Source organism: Narcine bancroftii, chromosome 12 (assembly GCF_036971445.1).
Source record: "Narcine bancroftii isolate sNarBan1 chromosome 12, sNarBan1.hap1, whole genome shotgun sequence".
NCBI lineage: Eukaryota > Metazoa > Chordata > Chondrichthyes > Torpediniformes > Narcinidae > Narcine > Narcine bancroftii.
Window position 1 is genome coordinate 85,575,011 of NC_091480.1, and position 21,266 is coordinate 85,596,276.

Genomic DNA, 21,266 nt, shown 5'->3' on the forward strand with positions numbered 1-21,266 from the left:
TCTGGAATGTTTTGAAGGTGTGAGGAAACCGGAGCACCCGGAAGAAACTCGTGCAGACAAGGGGAGAACATACAAGCTTCCCATAGACACAGGGAGAAGGTGCAAACCATTACAGACAGCACGGGATATGAACCCGGTCTTTGGCAACTATAACAGCATAGTGCTAACCGCTGTTCTATTTGTGCAAGTCTGATCTCCAGGAGAATTGAGCTTAGGAATAGTATTAAGATCATAAATTCCAAAGGACATTGCTGCTCATTTTGCGTGCATTTGGTTTTTTGTTCAAAACAGTAAGTGTATGCTCATTCCACGGGGAAACTGCTTGCCATTTTAAGTGTCTAAAATGTGGGAACCAATTGCCAAAGCCAAGATTTGGTTACTTTCACTGCACAACTGTTTGTCCCACTGTGGTGAGCTATTTCAGCAAAAAAAAACTTGGGATTAAACATGTCAACTTTGGTTAGGTTACTCACTCCTCATTCCAAGTGCAGTGTCAGACTGTATCCCACATTGGTCACAAGAGTTTTGGGTGACACCTGAGTAATTATACAACATTTGAGGATTTTTTTTAATGCTGACTCTCAAGTCTCTTCTCTCTTAAACGGCAGCAAATCTTGCAATATTTCCATTTGATGAACAGGAATAGAAAACACCAGAGGACATGTGTACAATGTGAAAGGAGAGAAGTTTAGGGGAGACATCAGGGGTAAGTTTTTTACACAGAGAGTGGTGGGTACCTGGAATGCCTTGCCAGGGATGGTGATGGAGGCTGAAATATTAGGGGCATTTAAGAGATAGGCACATGGATGAAAGAAAAAATGGAGGGTTACGGGGTAGGGCTTGGTATTTTTTAAGGACTATATGGGTCGGCACAACATTGAGGGCTGTGTTGTAGTATTCTACCTTATATGTCTATGTTCTATAAAACATTTTGAGATTTTAATATACATGTGAGATTCTGTAGCAGCTTAAACATATATACACACACCCATTTCTAGTGTTTGGATTTTTCAAAGACTCATCTGAACATTGTGTATTATAATGGATAAAATGGCCTTGCTGAGGTTAAGGGTGTATAGGAGAAGGGAATTTCTTTGGCTTGGCTTCGCAGACGAAGATTTATGGAGGGGTAATGTCCACGTCAGCTGCAGGCTCGTTTGTGGCTGACAAGTCCGATGCGGGACAGGCAGACACGGTTGCGGTGGTTGCAAGGGAAAATTGGTGGGTTGGGGTTGGGTGTTGGGTTTTTCCTCCTTTGTCTTTTGTCAGTGAGGTGGGCTCTGCGGTCTTCTTCAAAGGAGGTTGGTGCCCGCCGAACTGTGAGGCGCCAAGATGCACAGTTTGAGGCGATATCAGCCCACTGGCGGTGGTCAATGTGGCAGGGAATAAAGCATAGGTAAAGAATGGAGTACAAGGGAGCTTTTAAAGTGGATTGGGAACGATTGTGAGAGAAATACTGAAGGACAAATTTTCAAAAAATGGAACAGTGAATGAAGAATATCCAAAAATAGGGCAGAATTGTGTGAATTGGTCAGAGTTGCAGAAAGTGAAGCTGATGGGGATGATGGAAGCACAGTTTTACGTGAACATAGGGGATTTGAAATGGAAGACCAGAATCCTCAATTAAATACTTAGAGTCACAAGGAAATTGAAGCTGCCAGAGGTTCGGGTGATGTTTTCTTAATGTATGTGATATGTCACGCATTGATTTCATGAATTTATTGGGTATCAAAGAGGACCTTGTATACACCTTTCTATGTACAGTATCAGGATTTATTGTCAGGAGCTTCTGATATTCTGCACCCTTGTCATTATGCCTACTCTCACCTCTTGTGACTTTGAAGAGACTTTACATCTAAAACACTTCAATGAATCAATGTGAATATCTCGGATGATTTTGAATATAGTCATAGAAACAGACCATAAAGCATGGCTCTTCGATGCAACTGCCAACCAAGTTATCTACCAAGGCTAATTCCTTTTGCCTGTGTTTGGTCCATTTCCTATCTTTCCTCAATGTGCCAGTCTAAATATCTTTTAAGTGTTGCACCTAGAGCTACTTCTTCTGGTAGTTCATTCCACATACCTAATATGCTCAAGACCTTTTTAAACCTTTCCCCTCTCACCTAAAAATCGATGGTATAACGATCAGAGATGCTTTATTGTTTATACAATGGACAGGTTATAATTGAGTCCAAATTAAGCACGTTAGAATCAAACTTGAGTGTGCCTAGAGTTCTGACTAGAACTAGAATTTCTAGCGACATTTACAGAGTTAATGCTCAGATTTGTACCAGCTTGTGATTGCCATTCACAAATTGAATTGTTAGTGGCATTTTGTACGAACTCATGGCTTGATGCCCATGAGTTCACCTAAAATACCACTAATAACTAATGATAACCATGGTTTTTTTAATTACCCTTCTATCTAGACCAGCCACTCTCAACCTTTATTTCAGCCATGTCCCCCCCCCCCACCCCAGGACACTGTTCAAAGTTTATGGGACCCCCTATCCCTGTGAAGCAGTCAAGTTTTGATTTCTCCCATACTTCTCTCCTGCTGACCACATACAAAACACACAAAAAAAAATTAAAGTCATGTGAGGTGAAAAGAAAACAAGGCATTGTTGCCCCTGGGGTTGGTGGGGGCTGGGAGTGTGGGGAATGATGGTGGAGCGTAGGGCCCCCATTGAGAATGGCTGATCTAGACCATGGAAAATAGATCATCAGCTGACCATTAATCTCGAGATGCACTGAAATTCAAAATGAAATGACTCAATATATAACTGTCCAGATACATAACCTTTTTTCAACTCCCTCTCTCCACAAGTGAGAACATGAGACAAGGCTATTTTTTTTTTCAGTTCAATAACAGAAACAAAATCCCATGGTTAATTTATCAAACTCATTGGCCTTATAGTATTCTGCCCCCCTCCCCCCCATTTTCTCTGATAATAAATTACTGCAAGCTGACAGTTATTAATTAAACTGCTTGAAGTAGTGGTAGGCCCACTGATAAGGTCTATGAATGACATCCATCAGGAAGATGGATGGCATTCCATAGATCTCATCATATGAATATACCAGAATCCCCTCTGGCACAGCAGAAATTAGACTAAATAGCCAGCGTTCCGGGAATACTGGCTACCTAGTAACCACGCCAACTCAGGGCCAAATATGAAACCTTTTCTCATGGGATGGAAGCACTATAATTAAAATTCTGCATTCCTTCCGAGGGAAATGCCTTGTCCACTTCATTCCCACACTGTCTGCGTGAATTGGGTGCTCAAACAACAATTTAATTTCTAGCGACATGAACAGATTACCACAGGATTTTCACAGTAGGCCTTAAATGGGGCTGTCACCATAAGGTGAGTGCCTACGCATGTAATTTTAAAAAACTTTGTCATGCAAGTTTCCAAGCAATAAAGGAATGTATGGGTCAACAGATCAGAATGCTCAAGTGATGGGATCATGTATTAAATGTGGCCAAAGTGGGTAAAGAGTCAAATAACTGAAATTGTAATTCATTTATTAAGCATCGATTGATCATGCAGCCACAGATGTTTACTGTTAAGACTGTACTGAGACCAATTCAAAGCAGAATCAGGTTTATTGTCATGAATGTGTCAAATTTATTTTTTTGCTTTGTGGCAGTAGTATTGGGGAGTACAAGGTGCAAAATTACTATAAATTATAATTCCACAGATTTAAAAAAAAAATTAGTGCAAAAAGGAGAAAAGTGAGGTAGTATCTATATGTTTATTGTCTCTTCACAAATCTGATGGTGGAGCAAAGAAGCAGTTTTAATAACTCTGAGTGTGTCTTCAGGCTCCTGTACCTCCTTCCTGGTGGTAGTAGTGAGAGAAGGACATGGGCTGGGCAGTTAAGAGTCCTTGATGATTGAAGCCTCTCGAAATTTTTAATACCCTTTCAACTGTACTCCAGGTGAAGCTACGACCCAATCCAGTAACTGCTCTTTTTGGGGTTATTGATCCAGACATAGGGAGTTTTTTCTGTGCCTGCGCAACGGGTTGTGGCCTTCTTTACAATGTTGGACAGAGGAGCCATCCTAATCAAAAGGAAAAACTCTGGACGTCCAACAATGTTTCAGTGGTTCTCTCATATTACGTCTTTCTTAAATTTAGAAAAAAAAATTAGATATCATGTATTCTGTGAAATTTGAAGACCTTTTATATCTTATTTTCATTTGATATATTTATTCTTCAAGATGAGATATAATTTTACCTTTTTTTGATTTACAGTAGGAACCAAAAAACTACAAACTATATGTTACCCTCAGGATAAGATGCTCAGCTATTTTTTCGGTAGTTTTTTTTTAATAGAGTATATTAGGTGGGGCTTTTTTATACAATACTTTTAATTTTTTTTTAAATTTTCACCCATTGCAGTGGAAGGGGGAACCAAGTTTATACTGTTTGAAGTTTTTAATATATATATAAATCACACACACACACACACACACACACACACACACACACACACACACACACACACACACACACACACACGTACGCACGCACGCACACACACGCATACGCACGCACGCACACGCACACACACACACACACACACACACACACACACACACACACACACACACACACACACACACACACACACACACACACACACACACCTGCGCAAGTGATATTGTATTTTCAGTTTTGTTCCCATTTCCTATAAAAAACCAATAAAAAAGATTGAAAAAGAAAGATGATTGAAACTGCTTTCTTGAGGCACTGCTTCTTGTAGATATCCTTAATGGAGTGGACTATTACCCATGATGGCGCTGGCCATTTACAACGCTCCGTAGCCTGTGCATTGGTACCTCTGATCAGATGGTGATGCCACCAGTCAGAATGCTCTCCGCACCTTTAGATATTTGCAAGAGTCTTTGGTGATGTACCAAATCTCCTCAAACCCCTAACAAGATATAGCCAGTGGCGTGCCTTCTTCAAGATAGCTCTTCAGAGATGTTGACACCCAGGTATTTGAAGTTTTTTTTACACTCTCCACTGCTGACCCTTCGATGAAGATTGGTTGGCGTTCTCCTCGTTTCCCCTTTCTGAGATACCCAACGAGTTCCTTCGTTTTGCTGACTTTGAGTGCATGGTTGGTGTTGTGGCACCACTCAGTCAGCTGATCTATCTCACACCTCTCCACATCCTTGTGATTCTGCCAACAACCGAGGTGTCATTGGCATATTTGTAGATGGCATTTAAATTGTGCCTGGCCACACAGAGAGAGTAGAGCATCTCCTTAAGTGTGCCCTGTGCTGATTCCCAGTGAAGAGGAAAGTTGTTTCCAATCCACATTGACTGTGGTCTTCTGATGAGGAAGTCATGTTTCAATGGTACAGAGTCTAAACCAGGGGTGGCCAACCATTAAATTTTTAAATTTAGACATACAGCATGGATATAGGCCATTTCAGCCAACGAGTATGTACTGGTTAATTGGGTGGCACAGACTCATGGGCTGAAGTGGCCTGTGACTGTGCTGTATGTCCAAATTTAAAAATTATAAGGTTGGACACCCCTGGTCTAAACTCTGGCTCTCCCCACACAGCACACCTCCCTCCTCTCCTCTTCTCCTCCCTCCTTACATGCGCATCTGCCCTTTTCTTTCTCCCTTTTAGCTGACGAAGGGCCCAGGCCCAAAACGTTCATTGCCCTTTACTCCCTATGGATGGGTGCGTGACCTACTGAGTGCCTCCAGCAGATTTGTGTATTGCGCTTGACCCCCAGCATCTGCAGATTTTCTTGCTTAACGGACCAGTAACAGCAGTTCAAGATGAAAGCTGATCATTACAGTCATTCAGGAATTGACCACAAACACTGGAATTGCCAGTGATGGCCACATCCCATAACGATTAAGAAAATATATGGATGTCCAGTTGACTCAATCATTACCTAAAACCGAAAGAGTTTGCTTTGATGCCTGCATTTGTCTCGAAAACGAATAATTTATTTCTACTGACACACTATAGGTTTGTAACACTGATGCAAGAAAATTAAAAATTGAACCAGTTACGTAGAAGGTAGAAGGATTTAACAAACACATTGACAATTAAAGGAAAATATCAACCGAAATAAATCGCACACAATCTCTGAAACAGAGCATTGCACAATGATTCATTTGAGAGCTAAATTCTGAAGTTAATTTCAAAATGTTAGTGATCAATTTTCCTTTTTTTTTAAACTTTTCGAGGTTAAAAGGTGACTGTCCATGCTGCTAAGGAGCCAAGTTCCACTTTAACCAGTTGACGGTGTCAGTTCATCTCTCTAAAACTTGATTCCATGTGTCTCCACCCAATCGAAATAATTTCCATAATGCATCTTTTCCCAAAGAATTCCCTTGCTGCAAACTTCCCGTTTCAGTCACTGTTTAAAGGCTTTTGTTGCAAAATTAGAAATTTTCATTTGTTTGCAGTATATTTTGAAAAAAAAATGACTTCCTCATTGTTGAAAAAAAAAAGATTTTAATGTGGCTAAAGCCATGAAACAGTACAATCAAACCTAGAGGGAAATGGAGGCTTTTGCATTTTTAAATTCTATTGAGTGGAATTAGTATTTGCAGTTAATAGGATATTGCAGGAAAACACAATGCAAAACAAGGTATTTTTAAACAAGCATCCAGATTATGGAAAGGAAGTTCACACTAAGGCTATAATTTATTAAAGTTGGCTGAGAATTCATGCTGAAGCAAACCATACAATTTTAATCCTGACATCTGGGAATCAGGACATCCAGGTGTAAAGCAGAACAGAGCAATAGAATTCATAGAAAGAGATAAACAAGAGTTGGAGCAGGCTATTTTAACCCTTTTGTGATTATTTAGCTGCTCTTCTATCTTAATACCGCAGTCCTGCTCTCTCCCCATATATCTTGAAACCTTTAGTGATTGAATTTAAATTTATAAATTTAGACATGCCGCATGGTAACAGTCCCTTCCAGCTCACGAGCCTGTGCCATCCAATTGTACCCAATTTGACCTATAACTTCCATATGTTTTGAAGGGTGGTTGGAGAGCCCAGAAGAAACCCATGCAGACACGGGAAGAACATACAAACTCCTTACAGAGAGCACCATATTCGAACCCAGGTCGCTGGCGCTGTAACGGCTTTATGCTAACTGCTATGACAACTGTGTGCAATGATGAGAAACCTCTCTATCATCTGTATGCTTTCTATTAATCTATCTATTAAATGTATGCATCATCTTGGCCTCTGTGATGGAGTAATCCCCAGGTTCTGCACCCTCTGAGTGAAGATATTTCCTATCCTCTCGGTCCTGAATGTCAAATTCTGTCTCCTAAGACTGTGTTTTCAGCATGCCACCACTCCTCCCGTCCAGGGGAAACATACTTCCCACTTACAAACCTGTCAAGCCCATCAGAATTTTGTATGTTCAATGACCTTGCCCCAAAATCTTCTAGACCCTAGTGATTACAAAATCGGTCAATCTAATCTCTATTCATACGTCAGCCCAGTCATCCCAGGAGTCAGTCTGGCAAACCTTTCTCTCTGGTAAGTTTATCTTTTCTTCAGAAAGTCGACCAAAATTGGATATTCAGTACTTAATTCTCCAGATGTGGTTTCCCTAAGGCCTTGAATAATTGTAGCAAGACATCCTTGCCTCTTGTACTCAAAATCTCTTGTAGGATAGCATTTGCCTTCTTAACCATTTGCATTACTCATTTTCCAGCTCTCAGTAACTGTACAAGAACATACATCTCTTTGTAAATCAGCATTTGCAAATTTATTACTATTTAATTTAAACTCTGCCTTTGTAATCCTCCAACAAACGCAAAACACTTCCTATTTTTGCATGATATCAAACATTTGCCTTGTCACGGAACTTAACAAAACTTACTGGAGCCTTTATGTATCCTTCTCATGATTCACAATCCCTTTCAGGTCCCCCACCCCTGACCCGTATAATGAGGGGGTACGTTCCTGAAAAACCAACTGTACCCTAACCCAAAGCCATGCAAAGAAGAAGCCATGTCCTCTTCACTCTGCTATCATCGGGAGCCTCAAGACGAGCACTCAGCAGCACAAGGACAGCTTCTTCCCCACTGCCATCAGGTTCCTGAATGAACAATGAACCGGAAACACTGCCTCACTTTGACTTTTTATTGCACTTATTTATTTTGTAAGGGGGTTTATAGGAATGTTTGCCCTGTGACGCTGCCGTAAAACTTTGTGTCATGTTCATGACAATAAATTCTGATTCTGATTCTGAAAAGCGAGTTGAAAAGAAATTAATTCTGTGATTGTCTCTTTTAATTTAATTTTATTATTTACAATTACAGTTTTTCTTTACAAGTACCTTTCCCGCTGCAGCAAGTAAGAATTTTTTGTGCATACGTGCATTGTTCAAAGTTCTAATTTATTGTCAGAGTACATACACGACATCACATACAACCCTGAGATTCTTTTTCCTGTGGGCCAGGCAGAATTTCTACTTATCGGTAACTATATAATATGTATGATAATAAACACATCATTACTACTCTCTGTTTCCTGTCGATCAACAAAATTTCAATTCATTCCAGTTCCTGCCTCTCCCACCCCACCCAAACCTCCCCATTCCCCCTCCATCCCAGGCCCTATAATTTTGCGCTCCGATGGGATCTTCCCCAGGACATTGAGGCAAGTGAAGGAGGAAATAGCAGAGGCTCTGGCGGTAATTTTCCAAATGTCATTAGATATGGGGATAGTGCCGGAGGATTGGCGCATTGCGCATGTGGTTCCGTTATTTAAAAAGGGTTCAAGGAGGAAGCCTGGCAACTATCGGCCTGTAAGTTTGACGTCTGTGGTAGGTAAATTAATGGAGAAAATTCTTAGAGATAGTACTTATAAACATCTGGATAGACAGGGTCTGATCAGGAGCACTCAACATGGATTTGTGGGAGGAAGGTCATGTTTGACCAATCTGATTGAATTTTTTGAAGAGGTGACTAGGAATGTGGATGAGGGTAGCGCAGTGGATGTTGTCTATATGGACTTCAGTAAGGCCTTCGATAAGGTACCACATGGAAGGTTAGTTAAGAAGGTGCAGTCTATAAATTTTGAGATAGTCAAATGGATTGAACATTGGCTGAAAGGGAGAGGCCAGAGAGTGGTAGTGGATAATTGTCTGTCAGGTTGGAGGCCGGTGACCAGTGGTGTGCCTCAAGGATCTGTATTGGGCCCATTGTTGTTCGTTATATACATTAATGATCTAGATGATGGGGGTGGTAAATTGGATTAGTAAATATGCAGACGATACTAAGATAGGTGGAATAGTGGATAATGAAGAAGGTTTTCAAGGATTGCAGAGGGATTTGGGCTGCTTAGAAAAGTGGGCTGAAAAATGGCAGATGGAATTTAATGCTGATAAGTGTGAGGTGCTTCATTTTGGTAAGAAGAATCAGAACAGGACATACGTTGTAAATGGGAGAGCATTGATGAATACAGAAGAGCAGAAAGATTTAGGAGTAATGGTACATCGTTCCCTGAAGGTAGAAACTCACGTGAATAGGGTGGTGAAGAAGGCTTTTAGTATGCTGGCCTTTATCAATCATTGCATGGAATATAGGAGTTGGGAGGTGATGTTGAGACTGTATAAGACGTTGGTGCGGCCTAATTTGGAGTTCTGTGTGCAGTTCTGGTCGCCTAATTATAGGAAGGATATAAACAGAGTGGAGAGAGTGCAGAGAAGGTTTACCAGAATGTTACCTGGGTTTAAGCATCTAGAGTATAGGGAGAGATTGGACAGATTAGGTCTTTATTCTTTGGAGCGTAGAAGGTTGAGAGGGGATTTGATAGAAGTATTTAAGATTATGAAAGGGATAGACAGAGTGGATGTGGATAGACTATTTCCGTTAAGAGGAGGAAAGATTAAAACAAGAGGACATGAGTTAAGAATTAAGGGGCAGAGGTTTAGAGGTAACATGAGGGGGAACTTCTTTACTCAGAGAGTGGTAGCCGTGTGGAATGAGCTTCCGGGAGAAATAGTGGCGGCGGAGTCAATTGTATTATTTAAGAAAAGGTTGGACAGATATATGGATGAGAAGAAGATGGAGGGTTATGGGCATTGTGCAGGGAGGTGGGACTAGAGAGGGGTGTTTGGTTCGGTGTGGACTAGAAGGGCCTAATGGCCTGTTTCCATTCTGTAAATTGTTATGTTATGTTATGTTATGACTTCTTATTGGCTTCCTGAAAATCTAAATACACAATCTTCACTGGCTCTCTCTCAGCTATTCTGCTAGTTACACCTTCCGTTCGTTTTATCAAGTGTGAATTTCTGACATAAATAGGGTGTTGTAGGGGATAGCACAACTCCTTTACAGCGTCAGCGATTGGTACAGGGGTTCAAATTCTGTGCTGTCTGTAAGGAGTTTGTATGTTCTCCCCAAGTCTGTTTTCCCCAGGGGCTCCGGTTTCCTCCCACTGTTGTAGGTTAATTGGGTGTAAATGGGGCTGCACAGGTTTGTGGGCTGAAGTGGTCTGTTACCATACCGTATGTCTAAATTAAATTAAAATTAAATCCATGTTGACTTTAGAGCACATTTATTGAGATTTTTTAAGTGTTCTACAGTAGAAGTCCAAAAATCCATATGCCAGAAATCCAGACCACCCAAGTATCTCAACTTATCAAAAAAAATCTCAAACTTTTTAAATTTACCAGGCTTTTGTGTGTGCGTGCGTTCACGTGTAAGCACCACAGATGCTCAGCGGCAATAAGCGACCATGCTTGTTGACTTTATATTTCTTTAAAACTGCTCTTTTTGATAATTGAAGCACGCTGTATTTGCCAATGAACAAACTATTCACATTCACCTGTTCATCTCTTCTTTATTCCTCCATAAATTTCCCGAGATTCCAGAAAATCCAAAAATCTGGATCAGCCCAAACCCGGAGCAGTCCGGATTTTCAGACTTCTATTGTGTTATCATAAACTCAAGCATATTCCTGCTGCTGATCCAAGAATGACCAATTTTTTTCCTCTTTCTCCTGTTTTTCAAATAGCGAGGTAATATTTGCAGAATCTATTCCATACTCAATATAACTTTGCATTATTTAATTTAAATTTAATTTAATTTGTACTGTCGGTGTTAGTGGTGGAAGCAGATACAATTATGACATTACAGCATTTAAGAGGCTGTTAGCAAGTTATATGTATATGCTGGGAATGGAAGGGTTGTTTGCAAACAGGGCAGCATGGTTAGCGGAGCGGTTAGCACAATGCTGTTACAGCACCAGCGATCTGGGTTTGAATTCGCCACTGTCTGTACATTTTCCCCATGTCTGCATGGGTTTCCTCTGGGCGCTTCGGTTTCCTCCCATCGTTCAAAATGCTCTGGGGGTCAAATGGGTGTAATTGGGTGGCACAGGCACATGACCCGAAAGGGCTTGTAACTGTGCTGCATGTCTAAATTTATATTAAAATTTAGAAGAGATTTCATTTAATTTGGCATCTTGGGCTGAAGGGACTTTTCTTGCATGACACTGCTCTTTTATATTGAAAATTTTATTTATCATTTGGATCAATACTCAATAAAGATAATATCTTATAACAACATAATACAAAATGATACAAAATGTTTTATCTATTTTCTCCCCCAGCCGCCTCCTTCCTACCCCCAAATAAAAAAAAGAGAAAGAAAGAAAAACACCTAAATCGATACATTTGCTAGTATTACCATAGTTATTTCATTTTCTATCTACTAATTATTAGCTGTTAACTGAGAGGAGCGGGTGACATGGAGGATATGGATAGACTTTTATTCGCGAAATCCATATATGGTTCCCAGATCTTATAAAAACTCCCAATCTGATTCTTTAAACTATGTAATTTTTTCTAATGGTATACAGTTTTGCATTTCAATGTACCATCTATCTATTGATACAAAATTCTCCGTTTTCCATGTTATTGCTACATATTTTTTTTGCTGTCGCTATTGCTGTACTCAAAGATTTTGTTTGATGTTTATCCAACTTCAATTTCATATCTGCTTCATATTACTAAGCAAATATTTTGAGTGGAATGATCTTCCAGAAGAGGTAGTCAATTTTGTCATTTAAGAGGAGGTTAGATGAGTACGTGGATGTGAGGGGGTTGGAGGGTTATGAGCAAGGTAGGTGGAACTAGTGGAGTTTCATGTAGATCGGTGTGGACTAGAAGGGCCGATATGGCCTGTTTCTGTACTGTAATTGTTATATGGTTATATGGTTATATTCTCGGATCTTTCTAAATTTTTACCTTCATAATTTCCCCTAAAGATATTCTCAAATCCTTCCAAAATTCCTCCACTTTACACTGGACCAAACCGAATGTAAAAAAGTTCCTATTACCTTATTACATTGGAAAAATTTATCAGAATAATTGGAGTTAAATCCATTTAATTTATATTGAGTATAATGTAGTTAATGTCAAAATTGTATTGAATCATTTGATAGCTGACATTAATCATATTTGTAACACTCTCTTGACACAATTTGGGTGATACTGTTCGATGTTCTTTAATGCAATACCAATATGAAATTGGAGCACCTTCATCCCTAACATCGAAGTACTCGAGATGGCAGAGGCTAACAGCATCGAGTCCACGCTGCTGAAGATCCAGCTGCGCTGGGTGGGTCACGTCTCCAGAATGGAGGACCATCGCCTTCCCAAGATCGTGTTATATGGCAAGCTCTCCACTGGCCACCGTGACAGAGGTGCACCACAGAAGAGGTACAAGGACTGCCTAAAGAAATCTCTTGGTGCCTGCCACATTGACCACCGCCAGTGGGCTGATATCGCCTCAAACCGTACATCTTGGCGCCTCACAGTTCGGCGGGCAGCAACCTCCTTTGAAGAAGACCGCAGAGCCCACCTCACTGACAAAAGACAAAGGAGGAAAAACCCAACACCCAACCCCAACCAACCAATTTTCCCCTGCAACCGCTGCAACCGTGTCTGCCTGTCCCTCATCGGACTTGACAGCCACAAATGAGCCTGCAGCTGACGTGGACATTTACCCCCTCCATAAATCTTCGTCCGCGAAGCCAAGCCAAAGAAAGAAGAAAAAGAAGAATATGAAACGGGTGGAGTATTGGTTTTCTGAAATGTAGGTAAAATTCGCGCTCACCAAAACTCACCTCCAAATAGACTGAATCCAGAATCACTTGCCTGTGCCCCAGTTGATACATTCTACAAGGGAAGTTCAGGAGTGATAACAAAAATAAAATGAGTGGAGTAGAATTTCTTGTGAGGCTCCCCAAATAAACATTCATTAAAGGTTATACTGCAACAATAGGGTAATGCACACGGCCCAGACGTTTTCAGATTAGCCCCAGAAGGAATGGAAAGGCTGGCTTGTTACATCAGTAGGACGGAGATGATGACAGACTCATTTGGAAGAGAAATATGGGTGGGCTTACGAACCAGTAATCTCAGCTGCAGAAAAGGACACGCTGCTTAGCATGATGAGGGACCTCTCAACTGATCCTTACATTTATCTTAGCTTTGGAGGCTTTTTTATTTTCATCAAAATACATATCTATCAAGAATTTAACCAAAACTCAAGAGATTCTTAATCAGTGATTGAAGATATCCAGCTTGTAAAAGTTCCACAGTTTAAAAACCAAATTCCCAGTTCACTTCCTTGAATTACTAAGAACTAATAACTCAATTTATATTCACCAAAATTCAACATAATCAAGAGACAAGAACATCATGTGGCTTCCACTGGGTGAGTCAATCTCACTTCTCCCTTGAGCCATTACATCACCACATAATTTCATCTAAACTTTAAGAAAGAGAGGTCACAAGTACAAACCAATGTGCTCCAAGTGTAACTGAGAATAGAGAATTTTTTTTAGCAAGCGTGTAGAACTAACTGCCTTCAAAAGCAATTAACAGTGTTGATTGCTTTCTTAAAAAAAGCTACTGAATGAATATTTATATCAGGTTACAAAGATGGTTAGAAATGCCACATGAAACCAATCTGCTGTGCCAGTGAAAGATATCCACTAACTAAAACCACCCAGGGTTAAATGATCTAGATCTTACCGATAGTGTGACCCAGAATGAAATTCTAATGGGTTTGCAAGTTTCATTGGTTATTACTCTTGTCTCCCATGCTGATTAAATTGATTTGCGTGGTGCGGTTAAGCGTAGCTGTTACAGTGCCTGCGACTGGGGTTCGAATCTGGCACTGCCTGTAAGGAGTTTCTCCCCGTGTCGGCGTGGGTTTCCTCCGAGTGCTCCGGTTTCCTCCCACCCTTCAAAATGTACCAGCGGTGTAGGTCAATTGGGTTTAATTGGGCAGCATGGGCTGAAAGAGCCGGTTACCGTGCTACACGCCTAAATTAAATTAAATTAAATTAAACCATTTGGGGAGCGTACAAATCTGCACGACTCAAGAGAGTTAGTCTGGATGCATAATTTTAAGTCAGTTCATGCTTTTTTATACAACTTAATGTTTGTTGATCTTTTCTCTGAACCCTGTGCTAAACAACTTTTTGAATTGTTGAATTTGAATTGGTCCTGATCTTTGCCTTGAAAGATTTGGTGTTGCAATTCATCTTGTGTTGTCTGTCCCAGATACACGAGTCAGTAATGTGTTCATTGAGCCATAGTTATGAAATTTGGTTCATTCAACTTAACATTCAAGAGTTGGCACAAAAAAAAGTGAACAAATGTTAACTTCTTTAGCTTTTCATTTCATCTGCCGTACATGAAACCGTACAATAACATATGATATCGGGGAGGAGTTGCGGCTTCACAGAACCAGTGGCCCAAGTTTGATCCTGACCTCAGTTGTCTGTGTGTGGTCCACTTGTTTTCCTTGTGACGATTTGATTTTCATCCAGGTATTCCAATTTTATGGTTGCTAAAAACACCGGCCGAGTTCCTCCAGTGTTTTAGTGTGTTTTTATTCCAATTTCCTCTGACATCTCAAAGGTGTGGTAGTTGGCAGGTTAAGTGACAATTGTCAATTGTTCCTGCTGTAAGTGGGTGATAGAAGAATCAGAGTGATGTTGATGGACATGTGAGGGGGAGTCATTTAACAGGAAATGTGAGGTGACTGAAGAGATAGCTCTGCAAGCCAACAGAGATTCAATGGGCTAAATGGCCTCCTATTTGGTCATAAGGAATATGAATTTGTGGTTGATTTTGCTACCTGAGAATGAAAGAAAGAAAAGAAAGGAATGAAAGAAAAAAGAAACAATGAAAGAAAGAATGAAAGAGAAAGAAAAGAAAGAATAAAACCAAAAGAAAAAAATGAAAGAATGGAAGAGAAAGAAAGAGGGAAAGAAAAAAAGGAAAGGAAAAGAAATTATGAGAAGTTTGATCGCCACAAAGCTCAGATTTGTTGCTACTAAAAGTGAAAAGTATTATTACAAAATTAGGCTCCAAAATGGGCTCATTATACATTATTCCACTTAAGTTCTGATGAAAGGCTACTAACATTAAGCATTAACTTCGTTTCTCTCTCCACAAATGCTGACCAACCTGCAGAGTATTTCTAAGATTTACTTCCTTTATTTCAGACTTCCATCATCTGCAATATTTTGCTTTTGAGTCATTTTAAGTACCTATGCCTCTGGGTGATGTATAGAGATTGCAGTCTTGGTTCATATTAAAGGACATATGCTCTAAGACAGCCACTCTCCGTGTGGGCCATACGGCCTCCCGGGTGACCAATATAGTAAAATTTGTTTATGTTTTTTATGTAGTCGGGAGGAAGAAACCAATTAAATGACTGCTTCACGGGGAAGGGAGCCCATAAACATTGAGCAAAGTCATAAAGGGGCCATAGCAAAAAAAAGGGTTGAGAATGGCTGCTCTAAGAATGGCAGTAATTTAAAAAAATGTATTTACAGTACAGTAGAAGCCAATACTGGCCGTTTAAATCCGTATGTTTTGGAGGGTGGGATGAACCCAGAGAACTCATGGAAACCCACAAGACACAGGAAAAGTACAAGCTCCTTATAGACAGTGGCAGATTTGAACCCAGGTCATTGGCACTGTAATTGTGCCACACTATCCCCTATGCTCACGGTGCCACTCTTTATTGAATTTCATTCTTCAAGTCCTCTGTGTCTGTTTAGGTTTCTTCTGGGAATTCTGGTTTCCTCCCTGATGAACGATCAATTACACAAAGACTGAAAGTTGCCAAAAACTGAAAGCTTTTATTTTCAAGAGATGGACGGCATCCCTGGTTTGGTCACTCGCACTGACCTGGATTTGAACTAGGGGCAGGCTTGTGGCATGACAGCCATTATGGGGAAGAAAGGGGAGGAGTGATGAGCTGGCCAGTGAGGGCAGAGTCAACCAGGAAAGGTCATGTTATTTACATATGACAAATATGTACAATTGTGGTTTCACCACACTCCCATGTTCCAAAGATGGATAGGGTGGTTAACAGGTTAATTGGCCACATGGGTGCAATCGGCTGGCGTGGACTCATGGACCAGATGGGCCTGTTACCATGCTGTTATCTCCCTCTTTCTCTAAACAAAATCTGCCTACTTAATGGAATACTATGGAGATGAATACCCTGCAACAGAACCCTGGGGGATTTGAAGACAAACAGTTTTTGTTTAATAGCTGGGAAGAATGTGAAATATCTTTGGCAACACCTGGAAGGATTCTCTATTTTCAACATTCCTTTGATCTTTAAGTATCTGGAGGTGTGTTTCTTGATAGGTGAAAACATTAACATAAATAGTCAAAAAAAAAGAACAAAGCCTTCTTTCATCCGTACCTTCGAGCTTCCTCTAATTATCTCATTCAAGAAAAGTAGCAAGAGAAACAATATATGTTTTATAAATCATAAGTTTTCAGAAACAAATCATTTAAAGGGGAATAGACTGCCTGGTAACTTCCAATTGGAAAGGTGAAAAATAAAGCAGATGCCAGGTGTTGCTGTTGGCAGTAACCTGTGTTTATAGAGGATGCTGGCAGTAATACTGCAGTCACATTACCTGTTCTATCCTTCTCTATTTCCTAACACCAATAACTTGTTAGGCCTGAAGTCAAAGTGTTGATGACGATATTACTAGACTGCTTGTATAAAATAAATATATGTTCTTTCTCACTCAATGAGATCTCATATCACTAACCTCTCAGATTAAAGGTTGTGTTCTCTTTTTTTTGAAAATTTTATTTAATTTCACATCTGCTTTAAAAAACTTAGGCATAAATTTCTTGTTTGAAAATAATGAAAAAAATTAATACATTGTGATTTTTTTTAATCCCCCACCCCCGCCAACAACCTAATAGAAAAGAAAAAATAGAAAGAAAACACCTGGATTGTATTTTAAAAAAAATTTATTAAACTGTCAACTAAAATCTAACATATCTTAATTTTCTTGATTTTAGAATTTAGAAGTCAGAAAGTTCAGGTGCAACTTAATTCCTACAATTTGTAAATATGATTCCCAGATTTTTTCAAAATTCTCATTTGTTATGTAAATTATACATAATTTTTTTTCAAGAGGTATACAACTACCTATTTCAGTATCCACCCATCCACCTATCTAGCCATCCCCAAATACACATCTGATTACCAAGTTACTGCCACACATTTTCTGGCTACCTCTTGGGCTATTTTAACAAATTCTTTTTGATATTTATTTAATTTCCATTTCAATTCTGTGTTAAAGGTGTTGGGAAGAAGAAATGCTTTAAGATAGGTGTGCTTCTTCAGCGCTAGGATTTTAGTGGGTGTTACGCACCCAAAGACTAGAAGTTGTAGTGTTACAAACTAACCAACCCCCAATAATACTAACCAGGAACAACAATGGAAGATTCATCAGTGGTAAATTCAAAATAATGGTTTTTATTAAACTATAAATCACATAACTGTTCTCATTCAACTCTAAACTTACTTAAGTAAGTAACTCTAAGCTAAACCCCACCATCCATGAATGTCATTGTATAAATCTGCGTGTGTATTAAAGTCCAAACTATTTCAGTTTAAACCTGAGTCTGGAAAGTTATTTTTAAGGCCCAGAATTTAAAAGTCTTGTTGAACTTGAAGATCCATTAAATTATAGTTCAAAAGTGATTATGAAACATCAAGTTATTTAAAATCATTGCTTCAAGTAGCAATGAATCAGAATTTAACACTGGCTTAGTCCTTAGACTGTTCAAACTGACAAATCTTGTTATTTCCCCTGGAAGGGATTTCTTCTTTAATTCTTACACTGGTGATCTTCAAATCCCTTTTGGCATCTTAAGAGTTCTGGAGTTCTTGTCCACAATGAGCTTGCCTTCTAACAACAAAAAGAGACCATCAGAAGTGAACTGGCTTACTTTAAAGCCACTTAGAACAGCACCTCCTCCTTCTCCAGAGAATACTGTCAATCTTCTTTTCCTTCTGGTTTCTAACTTCTTCTTGGCTTCTGGTCTGAAGATGCCTCTGCCTTCAGATATATATATCTTTAAACTCATATGAAATGACATCACCAATGAGGTCAGTCAATTCCTAGAAAACATGTGATCAGCTATTGGAATTTTAAACAGTTGCCAAACTCAGTTTCTTGTAAACCATATGATCTTCATGCCTCTGGCTTGTAGACAACATGACTCCAAAAGATTTACCTCCCTTCTGTTTCAAAGGCTTAAGTATATCACTCACATGGCTCTGTTTCATTTTTTTCTCTTATTCAAGAGGCCTTAAGTGGTTTAGTTTAAAAAAGGATGCCTTCCTTCAGCAGTTCTTATTGTGCACTTAGATACAAACACTCCATTGTTCTTGAATAATTAAAACCCACTTCAAAATTCATTAGCTCTGCCTTTGCAAGACACAATGACTGAAAATGAACACTCTTTCTGGGTTCAATGGTGTATCTGTAAATGTGCTGACCTGTGTGTGACCCTGCACCAGCCCACAACTAACTTACCAAGTATACAAATACAATATTTTAACTCTATAATTTACTTTACTAAGATACTTTTATAAGAAATAGAGTTTAACCTTGACCAAAATAGTACTGTTCACACAGATCCATTACAGTAGGAAAACTGATAGGCTTTTAATCACAACAGAATCGATGTCCATCCATGCTGCCCTGGACTGAGGAGGGGGCTGTGGGAAGACCCTCAGGCACAGTCAGAAAGGGGCATGTCCGAGCACATCCAAACATATATATAGTGGTTTACCACACCCAGACACAAAGTCATGAGTGTAGAGGGAGTAGAGTAGTGGGCTATGCACGCATCCTTCAAGTCAAGTCAAGTCAACTGTCTGCACAAGGGCAACCCAAAGAAACAGCATTCTTCAGTCCTCAGTACAAAATATGCAGGCACACAACCAGACATAGCACACATAAAGACAAATAATTCATATGCAGGACAAGGATTTATATATATGAATAAATATTGCTTGGTTAATATGAGAGTCTTGGATGGTTAGTGTGAGCAGATCCTTCGGCTGTCCAGCATTCTCACTGACTGTCACCAAACTTGAGACGCACCTGTGTTGATTGTCAGTGAGGAGGAGACAATATTTCTGATTCTCATGGACTGTGGTCTTGATGAGTAAGTCAATAATCCAGTTGCAGAGGGAGGTGCAGAGTCCCAGGTTTTCAATTTGCTGAGGGGATGATGGTGTTGAAAACTGAGTAGTAGTTGATGAAAAAAAGCCTGATGTACATTCTGCTGTTGTCTCGATGATCCAGGGCTGAGGGGAGAGCCAGTGAGATCGCATCTGCTATGGAGCGATTGTGGTGGTAGGTGAATTGGTGTGGGTCCAGATCTTTACTTAGGTACAAGTTAATTCTGGATATGACTAATCTCTCAAACACCTTTGGATACTGCTGAGGTGGATGACATATCTGGGCCAGGCAGCACCCCAACCAATAGGATTCTGGTCGGCTCTGAGCCCTAGAAGGGAAGGGTGAAGACAGGTAGAGCAATAATTGTAGTGGACTCGATAATCAGGGGAACAGATAGGAGGTTCTGCAGCCGCAAAAGATAATTCAGGATAGCGTATTGGCTCCCAAGTGCTTGAGTCTAGATGTTCTTGAGTGGGTACAGGATATTTTTGAATAAATGTAGATAGGCTTTTTACACTGAGTGTAGATGAGACACAAACCAGAGGACATGGGTTAAAAGTGAAAGGTAGGGGATACATGAGGGGGAACCTCTTCCTCAGCAGGCTGAAAATCCTTCAATTCATCCATTTGGTTGGTGGCTCCAATAGCTCAGTGGTTAGAGCACTGATCTTGCGAGTTTGTTCCTTGTTCCTCGCTGGGGCCTCATTTCTGTAAGGGACGCTGGACAAAGTGGTGACTCTCTACCTTCCTTTCGGTACACAAAGTTAAAGAATTTCATGTATGCTACATTCTAAATGAAGTATTACATAACAATAATGGAACACCTTCACTCACAGTATGGGCACACACTCAGGTCTTGATGAAGTCAAGTTTGAAGATGTGTCCTTGAATATGGTCCAGTCACCGATTCAAGCTATAAAACACTACAGCACAGGAACAAGCCCCTTCGGCACTTCCAGTCTGTGCCGAACTATTTCTTTTTTCCTAGTCCCACTGACACACCCAATCCATAGCCCTCCATACCTCTCCTATCCATGAACCTGATGAAATACTTCTTAAATGTTAAAATTGAGTCTGCATTCACCACCTCAGCTGTTAACTCATTCCACGCTTACATTATTCTCTGTGTGAAGAAGTTCCCCTTCATGTATCCCCTACACTTTTCCCCTTTCACTCTTAACCCATGTCCTCTGGTTTGTATCTCATCTACCCTCAGTGGAAAAAGCCTATCTACATTTTAACACCCTCATAATTTAAAATACCTCTATCAAATCTCCCTTCATTCTTCTACACTCCAGGGAATAAAGTCCTAACCTGTTTAATCTTTCCCATTAACTCAGTTCCTTAAGTCTGGGCAACATCCTTGTAAATCTTCGCTGCACTCTTTCAAACTTATTGATATTTTTCCTGCAGTTAGGTGACCAAAACTCCACACAATATCCAAATTTGGCCTCACCAATATCTAATACAACTTTACCATAACATCCCAGCTCTTATACTCAATACTTTGATTTATGAAGGCCAATATGCCAAAAGCTCTCTTGACAACTCGATCCACTTGGAGAATAAGTATCTGTAATCCAAGATTGGAGAAGATCATCAAAATCAGATCAATAACAAACTTTGTGAAACAATGGAAATCATTGCAAGGAAATCTGGAGAAAGCTGGCGATTATTCAGAGGGGCGAAATAGACACATAAT

At 39.9% G+C, this 21,266-nt stretch overlaps 2 long non-coding RNA genes across 3 annotated transcripts in view; one reads left to right on the top strand and one right to left on the bottom strand.

The window, feature by feature from the left end:
* Positions 1-21,266, top strand: part of LOC138747795 (uncharacterized) — a 128,066-nt gene that overhangs the window by 26,141 nt on the left and 80,659 nt on the right. The window contains exon 1 of one of the 2 annotated variants that reach the window (XR_011347660.1): positions 3,246-3,371. The exons of the other annotated variant lie outside the window; for it this stretch is intronic. This is a non-coding gene — a long non-coding RNA (uncharacterized lncRNA). Of the gene's footprint in view, positions 1-3,245; positions 3,372-21,266 lie in introns of those variants that run through there. 2 annotated transcript variants of the gene reach the window in all.
* Positions 17,825-20,312, bottom strand: LOC138747217 (uncharacterized). Its single transcript, XR_011347374.1, has 2 exons — positions 19,484-20,312; positions 17,825-18,280 (listed from the first exon to the last, which is right to left on the bottom strand). It is a non-coding gene; the product is annotated as an uncharacterized lncRNA (long non-coding RNA).